The sequence below is a fragment of the Ctenopharyngodon idella genome, chromosome 16 (genome assembly GCF_019924925.1).
Source record: "Ctenopharyngodon idella isolate HZGC_01 chromosome 16, HZGC01, whole genome shotgun sequence".
Lineage (NCBI taxonomy): Eukaryota > Metazoa > Chordata > Actinopteri > Cypriniformes > Xenocyprididae > Ctenopharyngodon > Ctenopharyngodon idella.
The window spans coordinates 4,160,194-4,179,855 of NC_067235.1; positions in this window are offsets into that span (position 1 = coordinate 4,160,194).

Below are 19,662 nucleotides of genomic sequence, written 5' to 3' on the forward strand. Positions count from 1 at the left end.
AAATTTTCTGAATGTCATTTCATTATTTCTAAATAAACCAAGTGACAATTATGGTAAGTGAAATAAGCTTTGTTAATTGTGACCAGCTTTGTCACTATCACTGCCCAGGTTCGAGTGATACAATGTTATTTACTCTATGGGACCTATTCAGTCTACTAAATATTATGAACTGAATAATGTGTGTCTCTCTTTTACTTTAGTTTTTAACAGCAACTATATTCAGGGAAAACCAGTCAAAGAAAACATATGCCTAGAGCACCTCCTAGTGATCATTATATAAAACACAAAGGAAAAATTTGCATGAGATATTGCTTAATAGATTAACAGCATGCAGGTTTTTGTGCTTTTCAGCATGCAGGTTTTTTCGCTCAGCCTAGATCCCCCTCTACGAGGCGGTTATATGCTCTAAAGTGGCACTTGTTCGTAACTTCGTTCTTTTCCTGGAGGGAAGACCAACAGAGATGTGGTATTGGATTGATGCTTTCTGTCCTCTAGGAAGGCCTGGAAAGGCACCTGTCTGCATCCACTTTGAAAGTGTTTTTGGCTGCGATAGCAGCAAATCACGAAACTGTGGATAGTAGATCAGTGAGAAAGTAGAGTCTCATTATTAGATTCCTGAGAGGTGCGTGGAAATCAAATCCTCCAAGACCGCTCCTCATCCCCTCTTAGGATCTCTCAGTGGTCTTACAGGCCCTACGGGGAGATCCGCTTGAGCCTTCAGTCAGTGACAGTCAGTTGAACTTAGTGTCCTCTCCATGAAGACAGCCCCCTGACTGTGCTCACCTCTGTCAAGAGAGTGGGCCTCTCCACTAACAAGACATGCCTAGAGTTCGGCCCGGCAGACTCTCACGTGGTCCTGAGACCCTGGCCCGGATATGTGCCTTAGGTTACCACTACCCCTTTCAGGGATCAAGTGATGACCTTGCAAGCAAACCCTCCTGATGAGTGAGGCCCAGCCTTGCCTCTGTTGTGCCCAGTGCATGCTTTGCGCATATATCTGGATCGCAAACAGAGTTTCAGGTTATCTAAACAGCTCTTTGTCTGCTTTGGAGGACAGCAGAAGGAGAAGGCTGTCTCCAAACAAAGAATGTCTCACTGGATTGTGGATGCAATTCTCCTGGCGTATCAAGCCCGAGGTTTACCGTGCCCCTTGGGAGTGAGGGGCATGACCACTCGACCAGGGGCGTTGCAGCCTCTTCACCTTTAGCAAACGGTGCCTCGCTTGCAGACATGTGCAGAGCTGCAGGCTGGGCTACACCCGATACCTTCACTATATTTTATAATTTGTGCATGGAACCAGTCTTATCTCGAGTTCTGGGTACCAACAGATGAATTCGGATGACTGGTAGGGTGTAGAGCACCTTTCTCTGAGGCAATAACGTTCGCTATTTAGGTCCAGTTCAAATTTCTCTTGAGTGATGAACTCTGAACCACCGTTCTCCATCACTAAGGACATTTTGGTAGATGAGTTCAGCAAAGAAACTCATTACCAGATCCATTACCTGTGATATGCCCCTTTCAGGAGAGCCTTCATATTTGGGTTAGTGCTCCATATGTACTGACTCACTAACGGCAGTCCCATATATGTTCGGCTTCTCTAGTGTGAACCCAGTGTCTTCCCCTGAACAGAGCTCCGCTCTGTCACCAGTTACTGTGTATGGCAGTCTCTCCCCTAATAGGTGCAGCCCCTCACAGAGACTTCCCTATGTAGTAAGTCCCTTAGGTAAGTCCATAAGATGTATTTCCACATGTTTACCTCCCCCTTGAGTAGGATGTGGTCTCCGTAGTGTTCCTTTCTCACTAGAGGAGAACGCTTCCCAAAGTTAACGACCAGGTATGCTCAGCTGTTAAAACCTAACTGTTTTGAGATTCATAGAAAAGGCTATGTACAGCTGAGGTGACCTCTTCCCATTGTAATGGCAAGTTTCCTAGAGGCAAATGAGACGTGAGGCCATGCTTTCTGGTCATTGGAAGGTTGCAAGAAGGTGAAGTGCACTTGTTACTTGACACGCTACGCGTGTCAGCATTGTGCCATCATGAACTTGTGATGCAGTTCAGTTAGTTGTGGTGCTTAGTATAGGTACCCCTAGTGTAGGTATTTTGACACAACGTCGAAAGTGACCTACAGAAAGGGAACGTCTCAATTACTGTTATAACCCTCGTTCCCTGATGGAGGGAACGCAGTCCCTCATGCCACAACTCTGAACTGCTGCTGACGGAGTTGAGATGCTATCTTGGCTCCTCAGCACAAACCTAAATGAAGTATGCAGGCCCTTATATACCCAGATGTCCGGGGAGTGGCCACACATACAAATTTCACACCTTTTCTGAATACATTAGAGGTGTTTGGGCTCCCAAGAGTGACCCCTAGTGTCAGTATTTCAATGTCTCCATTCCCTCTATCATGGAACAAGGGTTACAATAGTAACTGAGACGATTTCTACATCCCCCACCCCCATTTTTTTTTTTTTTTTTAAGTTTAGAGTGCTCTGATTGGCCAGCTGGCCCAGTGCATTGTGATTGGCCAAACAGCTCAAGTGTATGTCTGAAATGTAACGTTCCTTACCATAATCACAAGCTTCAGCTTCCAAGACTTTAAGCAATTGCAAACATACCATTATTGATATCGTTGGTTTTACCATATCAGTTGAAGTCCGAGTAAGATTCTGAAAATGCAGATGATCAAGCCGATCGATCAGAACCAAATTTGTAAGCATGACTTGAGCAGAACTTCTCATAGTGGTAGGTAGTCTTTGTATATAGCCTGCATTGTGCTACCCCAGGTTCAGGAAGCTGTCCTTTGTAAAAATGCACTGTGCACTGTACTTCTCAGATACAGCATTATAAATAAATCTTAACCACTAATTCATAACAGAGGGGTTTTGCTGTTGCATCCAAACACACAGTGTCTCTGAAACATGGAGACAACACTACAATTCACTGAAACCTCATTTTCTTTCTTTGCGTATGCCTTCGGGCGGGCATTATGATAATATGTCACATTGTAACATAGACCTTTGTAATATCTGGACTTTGATCGAGACATTTTACGCAGGTCTGCAGCAATGTTCTCTGTTAGATAGAACAAATCCCTTTGTGGGAGACTATGAGCTTTACAGATCTAATACATGCACAAACAGATATATTACAGACTAAAGGAAAAGGAAAACATTTAAAAAGCGTCATATGACCCCTTTAATACTCTTCTGATATGGCATTAACGTTATATTAAAATTGTAAAACATACTTAGCTTTCATGTGTAGACATTTATTAATATTGACACATCACATAATACATTGTGTTTCCATGGTAGTTAAACACTATGAATAACATTAACATAATATTGTGGTCTAAGCATGCACTCTATGCTTATTTAATTTGGCATCAATTAAATAAACCACACTGGATTGTGGACAAAATTTTTTTAGAGAGAGCCTGTCCATGTTCCCTAACAACAGGGAAAACATTCAAATGAGGTGTTGATTCTCAACTGTCAGCCATATGACAATGTGATTTGGTCCCACTTTCTCTTGCTGGAGCTCCTGATCATTACCAGTAATTCTGTGGAGAAAATGTAGTGTTCATCACAGCTGCAGGAGAATAAATATACACACCAGTTTGTGAACTTGAAAAAACAGCTAGATCTAAACCGGCTGGAATCTAGCTTAGAATCTGCAGGTCAAATATTCAGACAAGCCACTGTTAATATAATTTTTGATGCATGTAGATTTTTGCAAGACTTTAGAGAAAATCAGTCTATCACACACAAAATACAAAGATTGGGAAAAGTCCAGCATTTGAAAAGTTTTTTTCTTCTTCTTCTTCTTCTTCTTATCTTGAAGGCAAATAATCCGCTATTGTTTAGATAGTCTGACAGATTGAATAGATTGCTGTGGATATATGGCAGTTGTTCAATGAAATGGAATTACAACAAACAATCACTGCAAAAAAAAAAAAAAAGATTGTAATTGGTAAAAACTTGTTAACTGAAAGTCCCTTTACTCTATACAGAGAAAATCTGTTGCCTTATAAAGTCACTTTTTATTTATTCATTGATTTATTCATCTGCCACAATAATATATTTGAATTATTTATTATTAAATTATTTGGGGGCTTTTCAGCAAATATTGATATAGGTGATGACAACCATGTTTTAAATTGAATTGCAAATTTAATGTTAATGATCTGGTGTAAGCTGAAAGGTTTAGGAAATGCTGAAGATTGACAACCCACACGAGAAATAGTAAGGCATAAAATATGAATTAAAAGTCAAGGCAGCTCTGTGAAAATTTTCTAAGGTTTCATGTGAAAGAGGTAGCAGCAGAAATTATAGGTCATTGGCCAAACATCATAAGATGTGGGTTGCTGAGTGACAAACGCCCATGAGCCTCTGTAGACCTCAAATCAGGTCACACATTTTAAAAGTGTCCATATGTGCATTAAGACATTGATGACAGCTTACTGACCACCGGATGTGCTATAAAACAGTGGATGTCAGCTGGTTTACCTGGAAAAATCATGTGTTGGCCCAACAGTTGACAAAAGTGAACAAAAATTTCCTTAAAATCAAACAATGAAATGTACTAAAGTGCCCCTATTATGCTTTTTTAGTTATTACCCTTTATGTAGTGTGTAATACAACTGTTTGTGAATGTAAACATAGTTTCAAAGATCAAAGTGCTTGATAAATGGAGTTATTGTCTCCCAAAAGAAAGAACCAAATAATGCCTCAAACAAGTTGTCAGTAATTCCAGTCATATTTAATGCTCAGACCTATAAAGAGTAAGTTTGTAACAAATTTGCATAATGCCAGCCTATTGTCTTCATTGGCTACTCACGAACAACGTCTACTTTGCCCACCCTCAAACACTCTAGTTGTAGATAAGTTTGGTTCATATTGTTGACATGTTAAAAGATGCTCTTTTCTGCACTGCAAAGGCAAATGAATTTTGATGCACTTCCGAAGGATAAGAACTTGGACACGAATTGATACGATAAAACTGTCACCATAATTATTGTTCATATCACTATGTATCAAGTGCTGAGGAAGCCTCCGGAGCTGAAATTCAGATATAGTAATGGGTGTTTGGTCTACCGCTTACAGTGTGTGTCAGAACAGTGGAAGCTCTCAGAAAGGAGGGGTTTAGAGAGACCAAATCCTTTATCGAACCGTTTCAGACACTGAGAAAAGAGATGCTGCTGCAATGAATATTTTGAGAAAATGAAAATGTTTTTTGACAAAAATCTATTGTAGGAGACCTCCAAAACAAAATTAGGAACCTTTAAAATAGCATAATAGGGCACTTTAATATTACCATGAACTGCACAGTTTTTGGTTTCTAAGCATCACTTGAAATTCAAAGGGTTTTTGCTCTCAGCAACCAATAATTCACTGCACAAAGCACATTGTCAGCACAAACTGTGTTTATCCTGCATGTAAACCTGTATTTAAAGTTGTCTGGGTTCTATTTCTTTTACCTTCTGGAGATTTGTTCATGGTTTTGGAGGATGAGGGCTTGTACGCAAACTGTCAGTGTTGGCATCTGTCTAATTTGGCTTCTACCAAGTGACAGATGATTTTGTGGCCAAAAGCTGTAGAGTTTTACTGGATGCACGGCCTTTGACTTTAACAACAAAAGATATAGGAAACATATTCTCTCTTTTAAAAGTCCATTAGCCTATTTATTTTTCCTGTCAAATCTATTCAGAGTTATTTGACTAATTGTTTTATTTATTGCATTAAATATTGTTGTTTCTCTTTGAACAGACTGTGAAGCATTTTTTAGGTTGTGACCCTCCAGTTGAGAAGCACCGCTATAAACCTCACATTGTGCACATTTCCCACTGATCTCCCTTCGGCCTGCTGAGCTTGGATGAGTTGGGGAGTATAAAGCCACGGTCACATTTTCTTGTAAAGGTGAATGGCTGAGAGGTGTGTCAGACTCTTCCCAGCCTCTGTTGTTTACAAGCTGTTTTTATTCTCTCTCTGAGGCTCATTCTCAGCTCTATAAACATTTATGTGCCAGCAGGCCTGGAAGTGCCAACAAATCATTTTGTGTTCATTAATGCTTCCTTCAGTCATTAATGCTGCTTTATACCTTACCTTTTCTCACTTGCCAATGAGGTAATAATCACATTATTTAATGAGTCTTTGATGCTGTGGGCTGAGAAACACAATCGTGACATTATTTTACTGGCAGTGTATGAGGAAATGGGTGGGAGAGGAAGTCAATGAGCTCATGTCTTGAAGGGAGGCCTTCAAAGCTTTGCCCTCTGTGCCAGAACCCAGTGGAAGTGTTCAGCTAAAAGGAGGGAAAAAGAGATATAGTGCAAAATAAATGGTTAAATGACAATAGATTCAACATGACCAACAATTTCTAAACGATAGTTCACCTAAAAATAAAAAATCCCGTCATTATTTACTCATGTTGTTCCAAACCCGTATGACTTTATTCCACGGACCATAAAAGAATTTTAGGCAGGACTTTCATGAAAAATGACAAAAGGTCCAATACAGTATTGACGAATAGTTTGAGTAGTTTGGGACAGGGTTATTATAGTTAACAAAAACTAAATTCTCAGAAGTATCTATGAAGCAAGTGCTGATGTCATTAAAGAAAAGGAATAAACACAAACTAAGACATTCACAAATTCATGTACATTTTCTTAAATAAACGTCACAATTTATAAATACACACTACACTCTTAAAAATAAAGGTTCTTTATTGACATTGATGGTTCCATGAAGAACATTTAACATCCATGGAACCTTTCAATTGTACAAAAGGTTCTCTATAGTGGAAAAAGGTTCTTTAGATTATTCTTTAGATGATGTTCTTCACACTAAGAAATAATAGTTATTTTAAGAACTGTTCACTGAAAGCTTCTTTGGGGAACCAAAAATTATTCTTATATGGCATTGCTGTGAAACCCCCCTTTTGGAACCTTTATTTTTAAGAGTGTACTGGTCAAATGTTTGGAATAATTACAATTCTTTAATGTTTCTTAAGCAGCAAATTGTCTCGGTTACTAGTGCAACCTTCATTCCCTGCTGGAGTAGGCCGGCCCAAATTCCAGGCACGAGTCACTAACAGAGAAAGCTTGTAGGCCCCCACTCTTTTGATGGAGGTGAGCGCAATCAGGAGGGCGGTAAGCTTGACTAATTGCAAAGGCTCAATCGGATTTCTCTGCAGGGCCTGAATGAGGTGAGGAAGGGTCTAGAAGGGTTTAGCCTCCGTGCACCTCTCAGGAACCTAAAGGCAGGAACACACCAAGCTGACGCCGACGAACTAGTGGCGACGAAAGCAGACTGCGGGGTTGGCTCACGTCGGCAGCGTCTGGGTCCAAAGTTGCCCTGACACACCAAACCGACTCTCGACAGCCGATGACCAAGTAGCACGTCGATTCTGCGCCTGCATAAGATGAAACGCCTTTCCGAGCCACCTAGTAGAGGGGACTCTGGACTGAGTAATGGTATCTATCACTGGTGATAGTCCGGGAAATGAGTGGCGTGCAGTAACTTCAGTCGCTGTTTACTCCAGAGGAGGGGATAGTGAAATGCGACAGGAGCGGATGCCGCCCTAGCGATTTATATACAGCACTATCGCTGTGTTGTCCGTCCGGTCCAACATGTGCTTGCCCTGAATCAATGGTCAAAACCTCCTCAGAGCTAGTAGCCTGGCCAACAACTGGCCCTGAGGCTCTGTGCCCACTGCATACAGTGCCCTAAACTGTCTCGGAGGCATCTGTTGTGGCAACAACACACCTGGACACTCATTCTATAGGAGAAGTCCTGCCCATAGAAACACAAGGTCTGACCAAGGGCTGAATAAATGGCAACAGATCGGCATGATGCCCACGCTGAAGCGGTCTCTATGCATCAACCCCAGTAGAGTAACTGGGGGGTGGGTGGTATGGTTGAGATCGGTGGGGGGAGCTTGCTCTTTTCCCAGTCTCAGGAATGCTTCAACGCCTTGCAGGGGTTCTTAGTGTCCTGTCCAGGCTATTGTGGGGCTCAACTATTTGCATTCGCAGGCTGCCTTCGGCGACACCCAGGTGGAGCTTAGGCTCTCGGGGGTCTAGGGGAAGAACTGCTCCGAGCCAAGTGTTTTATCACCTCTGTTGAGGACTTTTCGCAGCATAAATGCACCGCAATTGCATGCTCCACCTGGGGAACGTCTGAGTACCCCTGCGCCACCCCACAATCAAGGTTAGTGAGGACGGAGGAGCCAGCGAAGCATGTTCTGGCAGAGAAAGGTGCCATCCATGACTTTGAGATCTCCTCATGCACTTCTGAAAAAAATGGAACCAGGGAGGAGTGTGGCGCAACGTCACACTCCGATCCCAGGAACCAATAATTCAGCTGCAAGCGCTCAAGACAGGGCGGTGGAGACAACTCTTTCCCAACTGTGGATAAGCCTCAGACTGCACTGTCATGCCCGAAAGGCAGCACATATGAGTCATCCACATCGGAAGGCATAAGCCTACCCTCAGATGGTGCGAGTGACACTTCATCCTCTTCTTGAGCCCTGAATGAGAAAATTAAGCTTGCCCGAGGGCAAGCCGCCAAACTCGGCAGGCAGCAGCTCTCCCACTGCAGGTCTCAGATCGTCCTCAGTGCTCACCGCCGAGGCCTCGTACCCGGAGGTAGAAGGACCAGGCTGGGAATCAGCTGAGGATCTCAGCTTTTTGTAAAAGTACGGGATTCGCAACTGCAATGTCCCAATGGGCATGCTCTCGCAGTGCATGCTAATTCCACACGGCAATTCCATTGGCCATTTCGTAATACGTCAGAGGTGTTTGAGCTCTCAAGGGTGACCCCTTGTGTCAGTATTTCGACACAATGTCGAAAGTGACCGACAGAAAGGGAACAGCATATTAAAATGATTTCTGAAGGATCATATGACACTGAAGACTGATGAGTGGGACCAAACGTTTAACAGGATATGATAGTAACGTGACACAAAAAGGAAAAAGGGCACTACAGAAAAAGGCCAGTTGACTCTCGCTTGACTCATAGAAACAGTGAATGTTTCTCTCTAAATTAAAATCTTTAGACAAACACAAGAAGGATGTGATAAGGGTAAATGAATATTTGTCTTCTTTAATGTGGTTGATAGCTGAGAAACATCAGCTGGGCCAGACACCTGTCATCCATGCAGGGGAACATGGCTCCTCTCCCACTTCTCAACAGGATGGATTCTGCGGCACACCAAACAGGATACTGATGCTGCGAAAGCTAACAGATGAGTCAATCGCTTCATAAACATTACTAAGATTTTATCTTAAACAGTCATAGTTTTCCGTTTGCTTTTTTATATCCTACCCTTCGTATGGACTATATGACACACGTAATGTCTAAGCACAGATGCTTGAGACGCAACTGGGGTAGAATAAATTATTAAGGCAATCAAGCATGTGTCTCGCCACAGTCCTGACCTCAGCATGACCACATCACAATTCCCACAGACATCATTAAGATTTCAGCAGTCATAGTTTTCCTGATGAAAGTAACAGAGAAGAATGATCATATAATTCCACCAATCATAGTGCTACATAAACTTAAAATTACATAGACCTACTAAAGCAAAAGGCGGTTAAAAGGGCCATCATAATGGTTTTATCATTTTATGTTGACTGTGCTGCTGTATTGTTAGGTGAAGTATAACACAATAAATATAAGTAATTTATTTCATTTTGAGAACAAATCATATCTTTTCTTCCAATAAAAAACAACATTCTGCAGTGGAAAACATACTGTATATATACACCAGTGGTGTGTGGTGGTGTTTTAAAATGAGGAGGCAAAGTCCTCATTTATGTCCCTGTTACACAATTTTAAGTTAATATTACATAAAAAGAGAGACCAAATACAATTCTATTTTGTTATTTTTACACTAAAAATGTTCTATTTATTAAAAGCAAGTATAAATTTCATCAAGTTAGTGTTTTTCTACTCATTTTTACATTTATTCCAAAATAATAACTAAAGGCAGTAACAATTTAAACAATATGTATTATTTATAAACTAATATTAAGCTTTTATTTTTCATAGTCAATTTATTTTCAGCAGTCATCAAGCTTGTACACACTGGTCACTCACTCACAGACACAAAGATGTACCTTTAATTTCACCAAGCTGATTGCTCAATAACCCAGGTATCTATCACTTTTCAGTCATAATTTTTTCAGGCCATTTCGAGTTTGATTTTGACATGACACAAAGCGGTGATATGTAAGTAACAGTTGTTTACTTACTTTTTAATTAGTCTTCCATTAACGCCATCACTGTCTTCATTCAGACCGATTCGACGAGAACACACACGAAAACAATAGGCGGAATTTATCGCATGAACCAATCATGTCCAATCATAACCGATTATATCCAATCATAGCGCAATTGAGGCATTGCCTCCTCTCACGTGACTTTCCCCCATTCATTCTCAATTACCCCCTACTAAAATCTGCTTTGTTTCTATAAGCTGAAGGGAGGCACAGAGACGGGGACTCCCCGTTGTAACTTTACCTGCGGGTGGTGCTGTTTGACCGTGTTTCTTTAGAAAAACGAGTGACTTTTACACTTTTTAATGTCAAATTTTGTAACATTTGCGTTGTTTTATTTTTGTAATATTGATTATTTTCTTATCCAGTTTTTTTGAGGAGGCACTGCCTCCCTTACCTCCTCGGAGGAAACGCCCCTGATATACACTATCAGTTATTTTGTTTTGTTTTGTATTGAAAGGAATTCATTTTTTCATTCAGCAAGGCTGCAATAAATTGATCAAAAGTGACAGAAGCTATGTTATCATCCAAAGTTGTGAATTTAACTTGTGCGCAAAATTGAAAAATTGCATTTGCAAATAAAGCACCGTTTCTATCCAGGGAGTCGAAGAGAACAAAATAGTTACCTCCTGATAAACTGACGGCCAAATATCACGAAGAAAAATGTAAGCTGCTGCAAGTAGGAGAAGCCACTGGGTCTTTTTTTTTTGTATATAATTTATATAAATACTTGCGTCTCAGAGCGTGCAGATGGAATGCAATAAACGCAGTCATGTTATCTTGCCTTCAGAGGTAGATACCTGTTTGGGAATGCAGTCATTATACCGAACCACTTTACGACAGACATTAGATACAAAATTTCAGAATGACCAAAACAACATTTCACTTGCTGTGCAGCGAGATCGGTCTGCTGGTTGGACCCTCTCATCTTGAAAATTCACATGACTTTTTTGATGCACATCAAGTAATTTATTCGGTAAACGTGTTTCCATCGTACTTTATGCATGTTTTCTAATCAGATAAAAATGTATCCACCTTAATTGAGCACGTTTTATGCACAATTTTAGAATTTATGCCAATCTTGCCATTTCCATCCATCATTTTTTATGTATAGGTGGATGGAAACAGCTAGTAAAGACATTTATAATCTTACAAAATATTCCTATATCAAATAAAAGCTGTTATTTTGAACTTTATGTTCATCAAAGAATTCTAAAAAAAAAACATGTATCATGGTTTCAACTAAAATATTAAGCAGCACAATAATAAAAAAAAAAAATAAAAATAAAAAATTTCTTGAGCAGCAAATCAGCACATTAGAATGATTTCTGAAGGATCATGTGACACTGAACACTGGAGTAATGATGCTGTAAATTCAGCTTTGATCACAGGAATAAATTACATTTTAAAATATATATTGTTTTCCAATAGAAAACAGTTGTTTTAAATTGTATAACATTTCACAATATTACAGTTCCCTTTCGAAAAGGAACTCGCACTGCATCATCGACGCTTTGGGCAATGCCTCGCGTGAGCGCTTCTGAGGACGTGTGTCAACTAATTCAATGGCGAGAGTGAACGTCACGGGCGTGTGACGTCACGACCAGGAAAGGATAAAGGCACATCCGGAAAGACCGGCATTAGCTTCTGTTTCCTCAGTAAGCGCTCTCTGTCAAAACTGTGTCTTATTTACTGTTGTTTGTCAAAGCACTATCAGTATATTATGGCGACTCATTCATACAAGCAGTGTACTCCTCTGTGTCCTCGTTATATCACGACCAGAGATGATCACGACTTGTGTGTAATGTGCTTGGGAGCGGAGCATGCTCTGTCAACGGAGAAGGCAATCATGGGGATCGCAAATGGATTTATCAGAGGGGTTAGAGACGGGCTCCGCCTTATCTCTGCCTATACCTGGTCAATCCAGCGCTTGCTCTCAGGTGTCAGAAGCTGTCACATCGGTCATCGAGAGGTTTCAGGAATCTAAAAGGCAAGCGGAGGCATTCAAACACTACCTCCCTCGTCGTCCACACCCCTCTGAGCAGCCCCAGCCATCTACTTCCTTATACAGAGTGCAACAGAAGGAGATTGTTGCTTCTCGTGCCCCACCTCATAATTACGGGGGGCCGGGGAGACATTCTCAGCAGAAGCCTTCAAAGCAGAAGCCAGATCTGAGGACTGTGCTTCAAGCTAAGAGAATGCCAATGCCTTATGGCGCCCCCTTGCGGGGTGGAACGGCTAACACCTCAGTATACTGTGCCCGTTCCATCTCGTTGCCCTCAGGGGACCGTTCTGCCAACCCCGCCACCCTTGATGCCTCGGGGTGCAGCGGTTTCCAGCGAACTTATGGTGCAGCTGCCCCTCGACGCTGCGTCACACTCGCACTCTGAGGAGAGACAAAAAGCAGTCAAAACGGTTGTTTCCTGCCAGTACACTTTAGGTCATCGGAGTGACTGCATTAACTACACCAGAGACCAGTCTCGAGAGACTGGTTCCTTTAGTAGATTTTCTGGTAGAATGGAAACGTCTGCCAAATATATCTCAGTGGGTCCTGCAGATAATAGAAAAAGGCTACAGAATTCAATTCGGTTCTCGGCCACCTCTATTCAACAGGGTGCTCTACACAGTAGTTCATCCTGGGCAGGCTCTGGTAATGGAACAGGAAGTAAAAGCTCTTCTAGCAAAAGGAGCTATAGAACGGGTTCCTCCTCCCAGCAGAGAGTCAGGGTTTTACAGCCGATACTTCATTGTTCCAAAGAAGAACGGAGGGTTGCGTCCTATTTTAGATCTTCGTCATGTGAATCGTTCAGTCAAGAGACTCAAGTTCAAAATGTTGACACTGAAACAGATCGTGACGCAAATCAGATCCGAGGACTTGTTCGTCATGATAGATCTCAAGGACGCATACTTCCATGTCTCCATCCTTCCAAAACACAGGAAGTTCCTCAGGTTTGCTTTCGGGGGCGAAGCTTATCAATATCGGGTTCTTCCATTCAGTCTAGCTCTATCACCCCGCACATTCACAAAATGCATAGATGCAGCTCTGGCCCCGCTCAAGCTACAGGGCATACGTATTCTGAATTACATAGATGACTGGCTAATATTAGCACAGTCAGAACAGATGGCGGTTCGACATTGAGATGTCGTTCTCGATCATATAAAGAAATTGGGGTTGAGGCTGAACGCCAAGAAGAGTGTGCTTTCTCCATTGCAGAGGACCACCTTCCTGGGCGTGGTATGGGATTCAGTGATGATGCGGGCCGTTCTCTCGCCAGTCATTCACAGTAAAGCAGTTTCAAAAACTTTTGGGTCTGATGGCAGCCGCAGCCAACATGATACCTTTTGGCCTGTTGTACATGAGACCCTTGCAGTGGTGGCTCAGAACCAAAGGGTTTTCATAAATTGCCTGGAGATGATGGCGGTCTTCAATGCATTGAAGTACTTCCTCCCAGATCTGAGAGGCCATCATGTGCTCATCTGGACAGACAACACATCGGTGGTCTCTTACATAAATCGACGGAGGGTCTGTGTTCGCGCCCTCTATGCAAACTGGCGCTTTGGCCAAATGGAAGTGGATCTGTTTGCGACTCAGGACACGACGCACTGTCCACTTTGGTTCTCCCTTACGCATCCAGCTCCCCTGGGACTGGATGCTTTGGTACAGACGTGGTCGAGGCTACGTCAGTATGCGTTTCCCCCAATTGTTCTGCTCCCAGAAGTTCTGGAGAAAGTCCACCGGGAAGGGATAAGTCTACTGCTAGTAGCACCTTTCTGGCCAAGCCGAATATGGTTCTCAGACCTGATATCGCTCCTCGACGGCTCTCACCCCCGCCCAGAAATGTGGAACCTGTGGGTTTGGCCTCTAAGGGGGCCCAACTCATAGAGTCTGGTCTCTCAACCGAGGTTGTGGAGACCATACTTCACTCCAGAGCTCCATCCACAAGGAAACTTTATGCCCTGAAGTGGAAACTTTTCACTTCTTGGTGTGATATGTGACAGTTAGATCTAGTAAACTGCCTAGTCGGTTCAGTGCTTGAATTCTTACAAGATCGCTTTCCATCAGGGCTAACCCCGTCTACACTAAAGGTGTACGTGTCAGCTATTTCTGCCAATCATGCTCCTTTGGATGGGACAACTGTGGGGAGAAACCCATTGATAACCCGTTTCCTTTGTGGTACTTTGAGGCTGAGGCCTGCAACACGTACCAGGGTTCCTGCTTGGGACTTGGCCATTGTTTTAGAAAGTTTATCTAAAGCTCCCTTCGAGCCACTTGATACGGTTTCAGAAAAGTTTTTGACTTTTAAAACCATCTTTCTTCTAGCCATCTCGTCTCTAAAGAGAGTAGGAGACCTTCAGGCCCTATCTATATCCCCTTCATGCCTTGAGTTTGCACCAGGGATGGTCAAAGCGTTCCTTTACCCTAAACTGGGACACGTCCCTAAGGTTCCGACCAATACACAATGGCCTATTGTGTTGCAAGCGTTCTGTCCTCCTCCGTTCTCTGAACCAGACCAGGACACGTATGTCCAGCACTGGACACATATGTCCACAGAACTGCCCTGTGGAGGAAATCAGATCAGTTATTTGTTGCGTCCAAACAAACAGTCAGCAAGTGGATAGTCTGGGCTATTTCACTGGCTTATGAGGTTCTTGGTCAGCCATGTCCCTTGGCTGTCAGAGCTCACTCTACTAGGAGTATGACACTGCGTCCCTTTGCCATATTTCCTGCATCCCTGTGATCGACTTACCAGCATCTGAAGCTAATGCTGGTCCTTCCGGATGTGCCTTTATCCTTTTCTGGTCGTGACGTCACCCGCCCGTGACGTTCACTCTCGCCATTGGATTAGTTGACACACATGCTGAGAAGCGTTCACGCGAGGCGTTCCCCAAAGCGTCGATGACGCATTGTCTCGTTCCCTATTCTCAGGGAACCATGGTTATATACATAACCTGAGGCGTTTTTACTGTAATTGATCAAATTAATGCTGCTATGGTGACCATAAGAGATATTAAAAGAATTACCAGCCCAAACTTTGAATAAATATCAATAAATATCAATATCATCAACAACATGAACGATTATGAATGCATAAATCAAACACACAATAGCTGCCCATGCTTGTCTTTTCCAATAGCATCCCTTAAGAAATGTCAACGGAAAATGTCACCATACCCCCCCCCCCCCCCCCCCATACTTTATAATGAAATATGCTTACACTGTTTTTCGAAGGTCCACTCTAGACATTCTACTAACTCTAAGTAACTTTTTAACTACATGTCAACAAACTCTCAGTAGAGTATTAGCAGACTGTTAGTTTAGGGTTAGGTGTTAGGGTTTAAGTACAAAAAGTTGACATGTAGTTGCAAAGTTACTTATAGTCAGTAGAATGTCTGTTGGGGAGCATCAAAATAAAGTGTAAGCAGATATTAAGCAGACAGTCTACTAATACTCTAATGAGAGTTAGTTGACATGTAGTTGCAAAGTAAATTGTCTAAAGTGGACCATCAAATTGAAGTGTTAACTGAAATAATTATTAAAGAAACAATGACAGCATAGAGATTAATAAACATATTTAAAATGTGAGTTTGTTTACTTATTATTATTAGAAGCACCATGGGTTCACCGGATTTCTCTCCTCTCCCGCATACACTGGCACAGTGTTTATAGGCTGTAGCTGTTTAGAGCACTGACACTAAAACCCTTCACTAGTCACTAACTCTCTGTGATTTGCACTTCAAGCTGATCTGTGGTGAAATAGTGTTGTATGTTTTCCAGCGACCACTGCTTTCTCAGGTCAACTTGGATTAAAGCCTTTGAAACCTCCACAAGACGCTGAACACGGTAGTGTACTCAATGGACACTGTACACAGATTATTTCTTCTGCCTCTGAACAAGTTCTGGATAAAATGTTCTTGCATAAATTCATTTTAAATGGCATTTTGGGAATTAAGTGACTACGACATAGTAAGTACACATAACTAGCTAGCCGCGTTATTTCAAATCTCAAGTACGTCATAAAGTTTAGTGCATGTAGTCCATTGGGGTGGGGCTGGGGAGAGGCACTCATAAGTGAGCAGTTGTACTTTCCCAGATGTAGATGATGACTCACTGCAATAATGCACTGCGGCCACACACACGCACTGGATGAGTCCTCCTCTGTTTACACAGTGATGTGCTTTCAGTCTCGTCTGCCATACGCACACGTGCTTCCAAGCACTCAAACGAGTCTCTTTTTCCAGATTCACTTTTACTCAGAGCAGGACATTACATCACTGCACCTCTGATCATGAGATGTCTCTGATGTAAAGTCACATGACAAGGATAGGACGCAGAGGCGCATTCAGACCACTGTCATTTCCTCCTTCGGGTTTACTGAATATTTGGCTAAATCCTCACACAGTGGGGACCAAAAGTCTGAGACCATATTTAAAATCTGGGATTCAAATCTAATTTAAAGAGAAAGTTTTAGGATTTTGGACCATTTAAAACCTGATGCTATTTTAAAAGTTCTTTATTTTGTTTATTGGGTGTATTAGAATAGGTTCACATGCCTTAATGTTAAAAAAAAAAAAAAAAAACATTATCCTTCACATACTGTACATTATTGTAGCTCTTCTGTTCACAGTCTGTCTGAAACGCTCTGATTTCTACAAGGCCCATCCTTTCCAAAAAGCTCAGAGTGCTCTGATTGGCCAACTTCGCTCACAATGCTGCTGAGAAGATGAGCTTGCGATTATGATAAGGGGTGTTATGTTAATAGTTTAATTTATCTTCTTCACTATAACAACTTTATGTCTTGAAGTGACAACATAAAATACAGTTTCAAATCCCAGGTTCAGTAAGTTGCCTTTTGTATAATGTGCTGTATCAAGCTAACTTTTAGGTTGTACTGCTCAGGAACAGCGTTATGAATAAATCTTAACCACCGATTCCTAAATTCATTCTTTTTCCAAACAAAGGCCAAACAAAGGGATTTAGTTTGCTTTTGCATCTAAACACACAGCGTCTCCACGACATGACAACAACGCTACAATTCACTGAATTCTCGCCTGTTAGCACATCTTTGGGCAGACATTATGCTAATATTTCACATTGTGATGTAGATGTTTAAGGAAGTAATATATGGACTTCATTCGAGGTGTTTTAGGCAGGTCACCATGATATCAAAATTAACAATTTTTTTTTTTAATGGATTATTGCAGTATATTTATTACAAATGATTTATCCATACACATCAGTTTTAAATTCATGTGCCTCTTAAACTTCAATCAAAGCAACTTCTCCCTTTTGCAGCGACATCTCTTCTCTGATGGCGTGTTTATTGTGGGGACGGGACAACCTGTCAATCACAAGAGATCGACCTATAGCAAACCACTACCATCCAATCAATTCTCCACGGAAAAAATCAAGTCCTGCCCTACATTTTTTTCTTGTTCGAAAAGCCGTTTCACTTGGATATACGTTCCAATAGGGAAGGAAAGACAATTGCAACTTCTATTTAATGACGACTTTAAAACCAAGAAACATGATGTAAAATAAAGACATTTAGGTCAATAATCAAGTGCAAGTTGCCTAAATGAGTGACTGTGATCATGTGACTGTTTGAACAGACAGTCAGATTTTCTTCTTACACTGAAGCTCAAGATGCTCAAATCATGCTGCAGAACACAATTACCAGGTTTTATGTATGTCATGACTGCAGACGTGGACTATACCATCAAAAGCCAAAAGCTAAATTATACATTTATGGTGTTTTTGCATCATTTTTACATCAGTGGGGTTTTAAAAATGGACCACACTGTATGCAACGTCTGTTTTTGTAGGTAGACAAAAAAAAAAAAAAAAAAGAAAAAAAAAAGGAAAATATGGATCTCTTAGGCCCAAAATGCATGCTGTCATATGAGGAAAAATTATATAACTTGAATTCAGTTCCTGGGTTATAGTTTAGATGCTGGCATAGAAATGAGCAAGAAAGGTAGATTACAGACCATAAATGGAGAAAAGAGAAGGGTGTGTCGGGTTGAGTAAATTGAGACGGTGACACAGCATACTCTCTGGTTACTCTGTTGTTTGGCTGTTTTCACCTCATGTGCCCTTTGTGTCTCAAAAATAGAGATCTCATACATATCAGCCATTTTTCTCAAACAGCAGCTAAGGGTATTCTTAAAGCAAGTGTTGTACAGGTTTTTTTTTTCTCTCAATTACTATAATTTAAAATAAAATAAATTCAATAGATTCAAATTACATAAAGTGTTTTAAATGAAAAAAAGTTCTAAAACCTTTTCTGTTAAGATCTAATTAAACAAGTGCTTAAAGGGATAGTTCACCCAAAAATGAAAATTATCCCGTGATTTACTCAACCTCAAGCCATCCTAGGTGTATATGACTATCTTCTTTCAGACAAACACAATTGGAGATTTATTTATAAAATCTCATTGGGATTGTTGACGGGTTGTTGGGGCACATTTTGAAATGCATCCATACATAATCAAAGTACTCCTTACGGCTCCAGGGGGATAATACAGGCCTTCTGAAGTGAAGTGATGCGTTTTTGTAAGAAAAATATCCATATTTTAAACTTTATAAATTCAAACAACTAGCTTCCGGCGGATGACCGTACACATACTGCGCAAGTCGACTTGCGCCAAATGAGTAACCCCTTGAACCCCTTTTGATGTATGACTCAGGATGTAGGAGTATCGTAAGCTTAGACGCCTCTCATGGTTTAAACAAATAGGGCTGTGCAACAAACTCAAGCTCCTCTTCTCTTATATCGAAATCCTCTGACATTTCTCTTTAAAAATTCTCGTTTTAGATGTCTAATTCGTGACTGGTGTTTTGTTTTGCTCTATCCTTTGCGCTTCTGCGTTCGTCATTACGTCGTGCGTCGGGTCAGAAGTCACTCTTCCGCTGTAAATTTATGCGTATGGCCGTCTGCCGGAAGCAAGTTATTATAGTTAAAAAAGTTTTAAATATGATCAGAGCAATCAGTACTCTCTGAAGGTAACAGCCCTCTTTTCACTGGCCCTATAATGCAATAAATATTTGTTAATCTTTCAAACACTGTCACTCCTTTACTTCTTTACACATTGTACATTACATAATGCATTGTACCACTGAACTGAATTAAAAGACACAATGAGTTTTGTGTGTTCTTTTCTCAGGGTGATTTATTTTGGTCCTCAAACACTCACACTTGAAATTAAACAGAAACAATGTGTGCTGTCAGTAGATTTCCAGCAATTCATGCCTTCTCAAATAAAATATTGAATTTATCTCACCAAATCACCTCCCCATTCCTTCTGTAGATTCACAACCGTGTGCACTTTGAAGACTACTCATCCAAGCAAATACACATACATGTGCCCGGACACTTTCC